This window comes from Panthera tigris, chromosome A3 (assembly GCF_018350195.1).
Source record: "Panthera tigris isolate Pti1 chromosome A3, P.tigris_Pti1_mat1.1, whole genome shotgun sequence".
Taxonomy (NCBI): domain Eukaryota; kingdom Metazoa; phylum Chordata; class Mammalia; order Carnivora; family Felidae; genus Panthera; species Panthera tigris.
Window position 1 is genome coordinate 114,185,182 of NC_056662.1, and position 14,238 is coordinate 114,199,419.

At 42.4% G+C, this 14,238-nt stretch overlaps 1 protein-coding gene across 1 annotated transcript in view; it reads left to right on the forward strand.

Moving 5' to 3' along the window:
• The first annotated feature begins 11,604 nt into the window (after positions 1 to 11,604).
• Positions 11,605 to 14,238, forward strand: part of CAPN14 (calpain 14) — a 34,989-nt gene continuing 32,355 nt past the window's right edge. The window contains exon 1 of the mRNA XM_007088842.3: positions 11,605 to 11,625. The gene's annotated coding sequence lies outside the window, so the exon portion shown is untranslated. The remainder of the gene's footprint in view (positions 11,626 to 14,238) is intronic.

Consider the following 14,238-nt stretch of genomic DNA (forward strand, 5'->3'; position numbering starts at 1 on the left):
GTTCGAGCCCCACATTGGGCTCTTTATGGTCAGCGCAGAGCTCCCTTTGGTTCCTGACTCCCTCTCTCTCTGCCCTTCCCCAGCTCGTGCTTTCTCTCTATCTCAAAAATAAATTAAAACAAAACAAAATGAGAAACCTCATTAGTAGTTAGAGAAACGCCAAGCCACCATTAGATAACACTTTACACCCACCAAAGTGGCCAAAAATAAAAAAAGTTGGATGATACCAAGCGGCAGCAAGGATGTGGCACATTGTGTGATGCGTAGATTGGCACAAACGCTTTGGGAAACAATTTGGCATTATCTGCGCAAAGCTGATAATGTGCGCGTCCTCCACTCTGCAACTCCACTCCTAGGCGTGATCTGGAGAAACTCTGCACACGCACCCAGAAAGATCAGTATGAGGCTGTTTATGGCAGCTCTGTGTGTGGCAGTAAAATATTATAAACAACTGAATTTCCCTGACCAAGAAGGTGGATAGACACATTTCGCCGTGTTCATTTCATAAAATAAATTTCTTACAAACAAAATAGATTTCGTATAATAAAATAAATATGACACAAAAGGGAAAATGAGGGAACAAGGGCCACCGATGAGCAAACACAGCGCTGAGTGAACAGAGCAAGGGGTAGGCTGTTATGTGTAGCCTAACGTCACTTCTCTCAAATTTGAAATCTCACAAAAACCACAGTGAGTTGTTCATGGATGCGTAGGGGTTTTTGAAATGTGCAGTGAGGAAATTAAAACAGTCAGGAAAGGGGTGTCCTCTCGAGACTAGGAGGGGAAAATGGACCTGGAGATAGGCACACGAGGGGCTCCAAATGTATTTACAATGTTTTATTTCTTAAGTTTGGAAATGGATACTTGGCTGTTCGTTTATAATTCCCCTAGTTTTGAAAAAAAAATCTGGTCGTTGGATGCACAAAATTCGATTTGTTTCATAGTCTGTGCCTTCAGATAAACTCTTTGTATCTGGCTTTTCCAATGCATTTTTTCTTTCTTTTACTTAACCCATTTTAAAATAAATATAATGAACACCCGGTAAACCCATCATCCAATCCAAGGACTAGGAAAATAAGCGATAATTCACACCTACTTATGTGTTCCTCCCCTATGCTGCTTCCAGCCCACCCGGAATTTGGTGTGTTCTATTTATTTGCTTTGTATGTTAATGTTAGCACATATATATGTAAGTCTAAACAACATATTGCTGATGCCCAGGGCTTTGGAACTCGATAAACAGCGTACCAACTGCACACAGTCTCCTGGAACTCAGTTTTTTCCTACTCACCATTACGTCAGCAGGATTACTTTGCAGCCCTCTCTGGTTCCTGGGTGCCCCTCTCCTGCCAGTGCCTCTCCCAAACCCAACACCTATTTCCTGTACTCTGTCACCCCGCTGGCTCACGGAAGTTCCCAATCAGACAACACAGAATCCTGGTCCCCCAACATCCTTGCCATGTGATCTTGGGAAAGTGGCTCCACTCTCCAAGCCCTAGCTCCCTGATCTCTGAAATGGAAAGCATAATAGGATTTTTCAGGATTGGAGGAGAAAATGGATGTGGAGTGCTTAGGGCAGTGCCCAGTCCGTTGAAAGTGCTCAACATACACTGTTAGCTCTTCACATGATGGTCACCATGACTTTCAGTCACCGCGTGTGCGCTGCCCTGGGTTGTGGACCTGTTTAATAAGCAAGCCCATAAGCCAGTGGGTAGTTCTTTTGGTTCTTTTGTATCTTGACTGAGGATGGCTCACTGACTCAAAAGAAAACAATTGCTAATAGCAGAATCTGTGGCATTCACTGTAGGTTCTTGGGAGCGATACTATCAAATCAGGGAGTTTCCCTTCTCTTCCCCTTTCTCTGTCCTTTCTCACCCAGATCACCAAGGTCTGGCCAGAAGGAGAGGGAGAGAGATGGAAATTGTAAGGGCAACTTGGAATAAAGGTTTGAGTGGCTCGGGGAGGCTGGAGGAGTTAGGATAGTTCAAGTGAGCGCCCAGTGTCCACAACCCTAAAACCCAGACCCCTCTCAGGCTGGCCCCTGGGTAAACCATAGTTCATTTTGTTGGCCTCCATTGGAGGGGAAAGTTCATTGAGTCAGCCAGTTCCTAATTGTTGAGAATTAGCCAAAGCTATTTAATCTCTTTATGATAACATCATCATCTGTGACACTAGACCTAAGAATGACACAGTGCTATTGTGGGGATGGAATAAAACAGTGTAAGTTGGGGACCTAATAGTTTTGTGTTTTTACATCTATCTATTTATAGATATAATTCTAGACTAGATATACAGCACTCAGTAAATAGTAGTTCACTTCCCCCCTTGAATGAGTGACACCTGAATACACACAAGGACAGGGAAGTCTGGAAAAAATAGATTAGCAAATCGTGCTCCAGAAGTTTATAAAAAGAAAAGGAGCTGAAAAATAGGATCAGGATGAGTGCAGGTGTTCAGTTGTCCAGGAATTGCTTTCCTCATTCATGCCATTACTGCCACATCTACTTAATTGCTGGGACCCGTGTCTGTCGTACACGGGAGCTCTCATGGGCAGGAGCATAGCTTCATCCTTCAGTGTATCAGGAGCAGAGCTAATCCAGAAGGTCCAAAAACCCCAAGAAGAAAGCCCACACAATAGAGCAGTGGTGTATGCCTGCTTGATGAGCCCCCACGGTTCAGTTTTCTTCCTGAGAACCTCATCTCCCAAAGGCAAGACATATATAACTTGCGAGATGTGAGCTATGGTTAGAAGACCTCCCCACCATTACCTTCAGCCTGACTCTGCTTGTGTAGCTCCTGTGGTTGGAGTGGGGGAAGGGGAGTGGACCAGGAGGGGGCATTACTCTTGCAGCATCTGGTCCTCACAGCAATCCTGAAAGTGAAGATAGGGATGTTTCCCAGAGAGGGACACTCAGGCACAGAGAGCTTGAAAGCTTTGCCCACCCGAGCATCTTGTATGGACCTCGCTATCATCCTACCTACTTTCCCCTCAGTCCACAAAATGTGTGAGGCAGCTTACCCAAATCGCTGGAATTCTAAAAACTAATTTAACCCTTGAGGCAGTAGATAGAAGGAGAATGAGCAGGTAGGTGGGTGGTGCAGGGAGAATGTTGGGGGATGATGAGTTCATCCCAGGACTCCTTGGAAGTGAGGAACATGGGTGGCTCCCAACTCCTTGATCAAAGCAAACACGGAAGCAAGTTCTTGGTCCGCACTCAGATACATCGATCTTTCCCTACCAGCAGCATTGGGCCGCACCATTCTGCTAGACAACCTCCCTGGGGTGAGAAAGTGACAAAGAAGTGAAACACCAAAAACACAAGAATCCAGAGCTGAAGGAGCCTGGTACCAGCCTGAGTCAGGAGCATCTTTCCCAGGTAGTAAGTCTTGTCCGTCTGTCCACTAGGGGGAGCTAGAGGGAGCTCTTGGAGGAGGAGGGTTGGGCCTGCATCTCTTAAAACCTATCTCAGGTGCTCATGGCTGGGTCCGTAGGTAGACCACGCAAGGTTTGATCCTGGGTTGTGAGTTTGAGCCCCATGATGGGTGTAGAGATTACTTAAAAAGGAAAAAAAAAAATCCCTAGCTCAGGGGTAGCGCTGGCCCCCAAACCTGACTCACGATGGCAGTGGCTCTTGATGAGCAGAGACTAGAAATATGAGTTGCCTGCAGCTGGCCAGTGATTATAAGACAGTAGAGCCATCACCATCACAAAAGATGCAGGGGCAGAGGGAGTCTGATAAAGGCAGAAGTTATAAGCGGTCATTATTTTAAAACACATATTTAACAAGCAGACAACAGTGGAAGTTATAGCCTGCTCATGTCTTTAAAAGTCAGCTACTCAGCAGCTAAGTCTTGTTTTTTTTCACTATTTAAAATTGTACGTGTTTTAATTTTATTTAGTTTGCATTTTGCTAATTTTTTTTCTATTAAAAGTTTTTTTAATGTTTGTTTACTTTTGAGAGAGAAGGAGAGAGACAGAGCATGAATGGGGGAGGGGCAGAGAGAGAGAGAGACCACAGAATCTGAAGCAGGCTCCAGGCTCTGCGATGTCAGCACAGAGCCCAATGTGGGGCTTGAACTCATGAACCGTGAGATCGTGACCTGAGTTGAAGTCTGATGCTGAACCGACTGAGCCACCCAGGTGCCCCTTGCTTTCTAATTTTGATTATATATTTTTTAACTTACTGAAGTTTACCATTGTTTTATAGTAAAAGCTATTGATTTTATTATTTATGATTCCTTCTATTACTGCACTAAACTTAGAATTCTTTTGCTCAGAAACCTAACAATTTTTCTTTCTCCAAATTGTTCTGTAGTTTGACATTTTTATAGGTAACTTTTAAATTCATCATTATCTTCATTGTTGTTGTTGCATAAAGAGATGGGATGGTTCTAGATGCTTTAGCAGTTCTTTGCTAAATAATTTTCCATTCTCTCTTACATGGCAAGTCTTCTTAAAGATAAATTGGTACAGGGGCACCTGGGTGGCTCAGTTGGTTAAGCGTCCCATTCTTGATTTAGGCTCAGGTCATGATCTCCGGGTTCGTGGGATCTAGCCCCACGTCAGGCTCTGCGCTGACAAGTGTGGAGCCTGCTTAGGGATTCTCTCTTTCCCCACACCCCTCTCTGTCCCTACCTTGCTCGCTCGCTCTCTTTCAAAATAAGTAAGTAAACTTAAAAAAAAAAAAGATAAATTAGTACAAATGATTGAAGAACATAAAGCCTGTTTCAGAATTAACTGTTTTTATTCAGAATTACCTGTTTTACAGAAATTTGTCTGTTTTTAGTAACATGCCATTGAAATCACTATGATCTTATGATACATTTTTATGTCTTGTAAGAATATCCACCTTCCCTTACTTACGTGGGTTTGAAATTTCTTAGATATTCTCTTTCCTCTTGTCCTCACTGTCTTCCTCCTCCCTCTCTCTTTCTTTCTCCATGTTTTGTTTCTTCTAACTGAAAAGTAATTGTGAAAAGTGGCTGTGCTGTTTTCCCCAGTCAACATCATACCTTGAGTATTTCACATATCCTGGAAAATTATTCAAATCATTAAATTGGAATGGATGCTAATATTCAACTACATGGAAATTTCATTAATTGAATTAGCCATACTCCATGATGGACATATAAGTCATTTGCAGAATTATCGTCAACAACAATAAAAGCTCTATTTCAAAGTTATCTATTCTGTTTTAATGATCACCAATGAAAAAGGAGTATTTTTGTGCCTATATCTTCACCCATGGTTTTTTTTTACTTAATACATCTTTATAAATGGAATTATTGGGAGGCACTTAGTCAGTTAAGTGACCAACTCTTGATTGCGGCTCAGGTCATAATCTCATAGCTCATGGTGAGTTCGAGCCTTGGGTCAAGTTCCGTGCTGGCAGTGCAGGGCCTGCTTGGGATTCTCTCTCTCTCCCTCTCTGCCCCTCCCCTGATTGCTCTGTCTCTCTAAAATAAGTAAATACACTTTAAAAAATGGAATTATTCAGAACATTATCAGTGCTTTTGGTACTTACCACCAAATTGCTTTCCAAAAGAGGTACATTAATTTATATCCCTATCACAATGATATCAGAGTTCCTAGGGTTTTTTTTTTTTTTACCCCTTTAGCACTGTATATCATTAGTTAAAAATATTCACCAGTTTGGGAAGTGGGCAATGATACCTCATTTTTAAAAATTAGTATATGCATCATTACAAAAAGTTTGGAAATTTTTCGTGTGTTTAGTAACCATTTATATTTCCTCCATGATTGTTTATTTTTGTTTATCCTCCCTTTTTCTAAAAACATGTAAAATTTTTCTCATTGTTTTGAAAAGAACTCCTTATTTACAATAAGGACATTAGTCTGTCATGTGTTTATTCACCAACAACAATTTTAAAGAAGTTTTGCCAATGAACTTCTCTGTTTCTTCACCTCTCTGCCAAATGGAATCCTTGGGATTTTTACAATCAAAATCTCATTAAAGCCATAAATTAATTTTAAGAGGATAAACGTCTTCTTAATATTTACTTTTTCCATCCAAGATGGTATGACTTCCTATTTATTCAAATGTTTTCTACATCTCTGTACACTTTTTGTAGTCTACATCAAATGGGTCAAATCATTTCCTTTAAGATTATTCTGCTATTTTCTATTTTTATTGTCACTCTGGATAAGGTATTTCTATTACGATAACTGCTAACTGCTTATTGTTGTATACAGGGACGTTGTTACTCTTCGAATATTTGTCTTAAGTATAGTTATCTCAGTTAATACTCATTAATATAATAATTTCTAGTTTATTTTTAGGCTTTCTAGTTATATGAAGATCATCCAGCTAGTGTTTTTCTTCTTTATTAACACTATTTTGGTTTATAATTATATTTCATGTTTTGGCCAGAATTTTCAGAACCATGTTGAAAATTTAAAAAGGAACATTCTTGTTTTGTTCCTGGTTTCTGGATGCCTGTCTAGATTTTTCTTTCTTTGCTCCCCTGGCTTGAGAGTTGTGATCTCTAACAGCACTCTTTTCTTTTTGGTCAGGTAAAAAATATTCTACTACAACAGAACATCTAGGATGTAGCATCCTAGTAGTTAAATCCTCTCAAATTTAACAGGCGCATGTATTTGTGTGCCTATAGAATCCTACACACCTAGTTACATGTATACGTATGTACTCCAAGTGTTCTTTTTTAGAAGCCTGGGTAGCTGGTGATGCATTAATAGAAATGAGATCCCAGGAGGAGCTTGGGGAGTTATCTAGCGATAGTGACCAGGACACTGAAGCATTGTCCCAGGATCTCCTCAAAGGGTCTTCCTTTACAGGACGGGCCAGAATTCACATGTTGAAGAGACATGAGATTTAACTTATGGAGAACTCAGTGTGAGTCAACACTTAGATGTGGTTGCCAAAAATAACCAGGACGTTCTAGCTGCATGAAGACAAACATAGGGAACGATGACTGTCAGTACTCACCAATAGCCTGATACATATGCTAGGTGTGCTCACACAGATGACTCATGTCATTTTCTCGAGGCCAGTTCAAAGTGTCAAGGGAGAAACCGAAGATTAGTACCTAAAATGAGGCAGAGCAGGGGACGTGCCACGGTTTTGATGAAGTCTAGGGCCTGGAACTGAAGCAGTACACCCAAGATAGAGCTTGATGTGGCACGTTCAACAGTGAGGGAGCCAGTCCCTTCATTGTGTTGTGAGGAATTTAAAGCACTAAAAAATTGAAAGTTTTTTGGAAGGGCTATCACATGAAGGGCAAACGCTATGGATATAGAGTGAGCCCCAAACAATCAACCTACTCCTGAGCTATTACTTGCTTGCAGATTTCAATTACCATCTTTCTTCATGCTGGTTAATCATGAACTATCATATCTGCAGCCCAGGCATGCCCTGGATGTCCTGTAGGCAGCACCCTCAGTCTTGGGGGGTTGAGGGCTTCTCAAAGGCCCATCTGGAAACACTGAATCCAATCATATGGAATAATCATAATCATTATTTTAGTAAAATTTGTTGAGTGCTTATTATGTACTAGCCACTGACCTAAATACTTTGTATTCATTACAAAATGAATGTTGAATTCTTCCACTCATCTTACCAAGTACATATGGTTACTACCTTGCAGAGAATTTGAGCGAGACCCTCAGAGGTAAGTTAGTGTCTCAAGGCTAGCTATCTGCCTGAAACCAGTATCCAAAGGGTTAATAAGACCAATAAACACAGCTGCAACTTTTCACCCTGGCCTTTCCCATTTGCCTTTAAAGTTGCCTGACTTTCCTGGAGGAGGTAGATTTGGGGCAGTGTCCTCTTGTCTCCACCTCTGGCTTCCTTTCAAATAATCCCTTTCCTTGCTGTGTCCTCAGGGTCCCAGTGATAGTCTCTTCTGTGCATCAGGCAGATGAACTTGGGTACAGTGACACAACCAGTAAATGGTGTAGTTGGGTTCAAGCTCCAGGTTTCTCTGGCTCCAAAGGTAAGCTCTTCCTAGGACACAAACACCACAGTTCCAGAGAGGGCAGATCAAGGTAGGAGGCACCGTGCACTGGGGAAGCCCAGACACGAAGGCCCTCTAGGTGACTGATGTTTTAACAGCTGCTGCCTCATTCCAGAAGCCTATCAGAAGTATGCTTTTAAGTTAAAGGGGTGTTTGGCCTTTTATGTTTTGAAAGGCACTCACAAACCCTTCCATGAAACTGTGGGAGGACAACCTGTTTCAACAGAAATCCCTGCCATGTTCCCGTTGAAGGCTTTCGCCCACACAACTCCATAAAAGCCTGTTGTTTTCTGGATGTAGAGGAACCCTTTTATTTCAGAGAATGCGAGGGTGAGGATGGCTAACAGACATAATTGTTAAGGTTAGGAATTCCTTCGATTGCAGACCCTGCAGCCTCCACGATAGAGACACTACTTTACATGGTTATACACACGACAAAACTCTAAGGAATTACAGCCACCATACTGGCAGATCTGCTGGAGTCATCACCCATCTGGGATGCTGCAGACTTCAGGATGTTCCCCGCCTTCCTTCTGGGATCTTCTGGGCATTAGGCACCTGTCTTACTCATTTTTGTATCCCTGAGATTAGTCATGGTTTATTCACCATAGGACTTCTTTCCTAACAGAAACCTTGCCATCACCTCTCGGAAGGAAACGTGGAAATTGTGTTGTTTCCCCCAGCTGTCAGTTTTCCCTATCATGACCATGACAGTGGCAAACAAACTTTCTGCCAAGAAAGATAGGCCAGGTCACAAGTCAAAAGGAAAATAAACAAACCAACCCAAACAGATACATAAGTAAAGGTAACATTATAAGACACTCAGGGGAAAATGATGTCAGGAACAAAGTAAGGAGCAGGGAAAGGAATGGTTAGAAATATATTCCATAGATGTGTATCGATTTGGACAGGTTTAATAATGCCAAGAACACAATTAAGAATAGAAGCAGAGAAAAACATGTCTACAATGAGACACTGAGAGAAAAAAGTCTAGACAACATTTTTTTATCTGTTAGAGAACCAGACTTAGAGCCAGAAAAGAAATGAAAACAAATCATATTGTAGACCTTTTAAAAATTTTCTGTCTTTGGATGTTTTTTCTTTGCAGGAATAGCCAATAGCTTCATGATTGTGTGATTTCTGGGTGTGCTAGGAAGACCCATCATGCTATTTGTTTCCTTCACCTTGAACAGAGGTGTGTCAAATTCTCAGGAGTGTCAAAGGAGGAAATGGCCCCTGGGCCTTGCCCTCTTCCACACAGTTTATGACGAGCCCAGTGACAACCTAACAAAAACAGCTCTGATGCAGAGTGACCCCAACCCTGCACTAGGTATGGGGCAGTGTACCCAAGGCTGAGAAACAGCCCCAGCCGGAAGCTCCTGAAACAATGACCGACAAGTGAGGGAAGATCAGTGCCAAGGTGAGGAGATAAAAATGAAAACATTATGTCTGAGACATAACTTGGAGACTAATAATAACAACAGTCCTCTGCATGCGCATTGATCCCTGCAGTTTTTATAAAACATTTTCACAATCATGACATGATGTACCATTAATAGGGTTGAATCATTATTCTGATTTTTCAGAAGAGAACATTGAAGTCTTCTTAACCAAACAGGATTTTATCCCCTGTCTGATGAGTCCTAAGCCCACTACCCCTGCTGTCCACACAACACCTTCAGACCAAATAGTGTAAGGATGGACTGGCTGTTTATTTATTATTTTTTTTTAAAATTTTAATGTTTTTATTTATTTTTGAGACAGAGAGAGACAGAGAATGAGCAGGGGAGGGGCAGAGAGAGAGGGAGACACAGAATCCGAAGCAGGCTCCAAGCTCTGAGCTGTCAGCACAGAGCTTGATGCGGGGCTCAAACTCACGGACTGTGACATCATGACCTGAGCTGAAGTCGGACGCTTAACCGACTGAGCCACCCAGGTGCCCCTGGGGTGGCTGTTTAAACACCAGATGGGGCAAGGATTCAAAGAACTCTGAACTCAGGAGGAAAGCTTTGGGTTTTACCTACCTGTGACAGAAAGACATGGTTTCTTGATCAATATGATGAAAAGTTAGTGGACCATGATACACCTGGGACTGAGTTCCTTCTCCGCTGTTTACTAGCTGCGGGTCTCTTGGCGAAGTTACCACTCTGTGCCTCAGTTTCGTTTTTGTAAAATAGGGACAATAGTACCATCTCAAAAGTTGTGCAGATTCAGTGAGATTCTGCATGCGGCGTACTTAGCATTGTACCTGGCATGTCACAAGTGTCCTATAAGTGTTGGAACACTGGCTATTGTCTTAGTCTGCTCAGAATGCCATAACAAAAAATCATAGACTAGGTGGCTTAAAAGCAGAATTCTTTTTTCTCATAGTCCCAGATCAAGGTCTGGCAGGGTCTGTTTCTGGTGAGATCTTTCCTTCTGGCATATGGACAGCTGCCTTCACACTGTACCTGCATATGGTATGCACACATGGAGAGAGAGAGAGAGAGAGAGAGAGAGAGAGAGAGAGAGAGAGAGAGAGAGAGAGAGGTATCTCTGGTGTTTCTTCTATTGGTTTGCATTTTACCATGACCTGATTTATTTCTTCATTTAATCCAAATACAGCTACACCAAGGGGTTGGGGCTTCAAGGTGTCAATTTTCTGGGGAGACACAGTCAGTCCATCACATCTATTATTACCAGTGTTATATATTTTCCTTTTCAGTACTAATATAATCAGTGAGGTGATAGATAGTTGCACAAAAAGATCAAGGTATGAAACATTAGAGTCAGAGCAAAGACTGCTGCAGAGACACGGAAAGAAGAGGAGGAAGGAGTTCTAGAAGTGAGGGACTCTTTAATTCCTCTGATGGTACTGAGAACTTACTAGGCATTTCTATGTCCTGGAGACCCAAGGAGTGTAAGTGTGGAGTCAGGCAAGTGAGAGCCAACTTCTTCTCTGTGCTGAGCTCTGCCTGAGCTGTGCTGGGAGACGAGCATGAGGGTCCTGCGAGAGCCAAGAAATCCTCATTGAAGGGCAAATATGGGAGTGCCACGAAATGCTTCGAGGGAAGAATAACCAGCGTGGAATGCAAGAAAACCATCAATAGAGATCATTTCTAGCCCTGACTGGCTAAAGACAAGAAGACAAAATGGACAGAAACGGGGGACCCAGGAAGTAGGGTTGGGAAAGAAGAGGGAGATCTCTCAACAGCACAGAGGAATCACAGTGCTCCTTTTCAGCAGGAAACAGCCCTGAGGGCTGCATCAAACTCCGAAGACCACACACACAAAAATAAACGTTGTATTATTTCCTGTAATGAAATAATGTTCTAATCAAACCTCCAAATGCCCTCCCTTATCTGGAAGTGAGAAGATGACTAATTCTCTCTTGTCAAGGCATTACTGGAACAAGTTCTGTCTGTATGGTTTTCTAAGAAAATAATTGGATTTGTATAATACCTTCACAAAGCCTGGATGTCCCCTCCCTTCCAGAGAACATACAGTAGGGAGGAGCCAAGGCTCTGGGAGCCAGGAACTCAGACTCACAGCTAAGCACATGTGCTTAAAAAGGCCCATATATAAGGTTGGTCTTGGGCAGCAAGACTAGAGCCTGTCCATTTGCTTAAAGAAGCAAGATCTTCAGTGCAGGTAAATTTCTTTAGCTCCAAGAGTGGATCCAGTTTAGCCCAGAGCCCCTGGGGACCTCCAGAGACTCTGGCTTCAGAAGATGAGGGAAAGGTAGCTGCTTCTCTTGGCTTGAACTTTGCAGGTTAGAGTGCATATGGAAAGAGCTGTGGAGTCTGGAGACCTGCATTTTGTTCTCAACTTTGCCATTGCGAATCCGTGTGACCTTGAGGAATAGACTTCAGCCCTTTGGCCTCCGTCTCATCATTAAAAGAAGGGGGTCTTTGGGCCTAGGGGGTCTCTGAGGTTCCTACAGCTTTGATTTCTATCCATGGTTATTTGTGGAGTGACTCATACTTCTAGGTGCTGACATTTCCCAGGGCTCAGAGCATTCCAGGTGGCTTCAGAGCTTCCTTGATTTTGGAAGGGGTCAGGAGGCGACTGGTTCCTGTCTGGAGCCTTGTGAGATCCTGATGTTCTGGGAGGTAGGCTCTTCTCTGGGTGCAAATAGGGAGGCTGGTTTGACTTCTGTGAAATCAGATGTGAAAACTACAACAGTGATGCTGTTCACATTCTGTGAGAGGGAGATAGTTCCTGAAGGAAACCAGAATGTGCCACCCTAAAATGTGCCTCTTTGTTATAAAAATTATGTTGAGCTGAAGGCAATTGAGCAGCAGTAAACACAGAAAAAGTTCTCCCTTTTCTGCCTACAGTCAGGAAATAAATTCTCCTTTTATTGGAGACATGCTCTTACAGGCCCAGAGAAGGCAATAGACAAACACACCTACTTAAACTAACCCTTATCTTCCTTGTTCTTGTCCTAGATAAGGAAGTTCACGTCTTAGTTAAAGAGGTTTAGGACTAATTAGATTTAGTTGGGCTACCACTAGCCCAAACTCCTTTGTCTGGTCAATTATTCTGATTTATTATTTCTTTGTCTAAAAGGTATGAAAGCTTCCTGCTTTGGCCACTTTGGGTCTTTATCCCGTGTTCCCACATAAAGGCCCCTATGTTCATGTAAAAAGTCAATAAATCTGTGTGCTTTTCTCCTGTTAATCTGTCTTTGTCAGTTTCATTTTCAGACCCAGCCAGGACCCTAAAAGTGTCGAGGAGAACTTTTTCCTTCCCTACATCTCTCACAGAGTAGTTATCTGTATGGTGCTAGAACTCATTTAGACCAGAAATCTAGAAGTCACTGTGGTTGGAGCCATTTGCTGGCCTCTGGACATTAGAAGTCACTAACTGAAGCTCAGGATGATTCTAGAGGAAGGGTGTCAGCTCTCAGCTCAGTTTGTCATCCTTTTTTGTGGTTTGGGGTGGGATGCACCCTGGATATGGGTTAAACATTGTTCCAGAATGCCAGGTGTAGTCTTCAGGAACTCAAGGCTAGGACAGTGATCCTAACCTTGAGCCAGTGGAGTGGACCTACCTTTTTTGATCTGGGGAATCTCCCTGACAAGATAGGGTGAGAGGGTGTCTTTGACTTTTAGAATGAAGATTCTTGGACTTGGTGGGTGCTGACCATTATACAGAGTGAGCACCCTGCAGTGAAGAGAAGAAGGCCCTCCCTAGAGGGAGAGCCTGGCCACTGATCTTGATTTCCTTGTGGGCAGAAACTCTAATTCATCCTGTACTCCTATCATCAAGGGCACTGCTGGCCCACGTAGAGGCACTCAATAAAGCCTTGTTTAAATGAGTTGAATCTACCACTTTTCAATCTCCCTGTAAATCTCTCTACTGACCAATCAATAGAAAGGAATAGAATAGACTCATCTATTAGTGGCATAATTGGCTTTGTGATAAATGTGTCCACCCCAAGGGTAACCAGTAAACTGATTTCTAACACAGAGATTGGTTGTGCCTTTTTTTGAAAGTTACGTAAATGTCATCATAGGGTCGTTGTGCCTGGATTTTTTTCACTCAGCACTGGTGTTTGTGAATTCTATCCGTATTGTACCAAGTAGTTCTTGTTTGTTCATTCTCAATGCCGTGTGGTATTCTGTTGTGTGAATGTAGCCCAATACTATTCATCCATGTTCACAGGCATATGGGTAGTCCATATCCAGTCCAGGCCTAGTTTGAATAATGCTGTTATGAATGCTGTTGTATATGTATTTTGGTGCATAAATTTAAGCATTTTTATTGGGTAATATCCAGGGATTGTTGTATCATAGGATGTGTATATGTTTAGCTTTAGTATTTGTAGACAAATAGTTTTCCTAAAAGATGTTTTTGATGGACTTACTTTTTCTAAAGTTCTGTCTTAGTTTCTAACTACACAGCATGATATTCTAGAGTAGTATAAATCATAACTGAAGATGTGGGGCTATCATTCCTCAAGTCTGGGACTGAGCCTTTGTGGGGGCAGGGAATGCTCTTACTCAGCATCCTCCTACCCTGTTCACACACTTGAACAATGGTCAAGTAAGCGCTAGGTCATGACAGATTCAGGACTGTCCTTTCCAGGCAGCTCCTTTTACAATGGTCTCTGTCGCATAAGATCAGAGACCCTTAGAATACCTTTTCTAAGGTAATACACTGGTACATCAGTGAGGAGACTCACCTATGAGGAGAAGATCAAGTGTGCTGGAGGGGCAGAGAGGACTCTGGGGAGGAAGGGAAACTTGGGCTGAACTT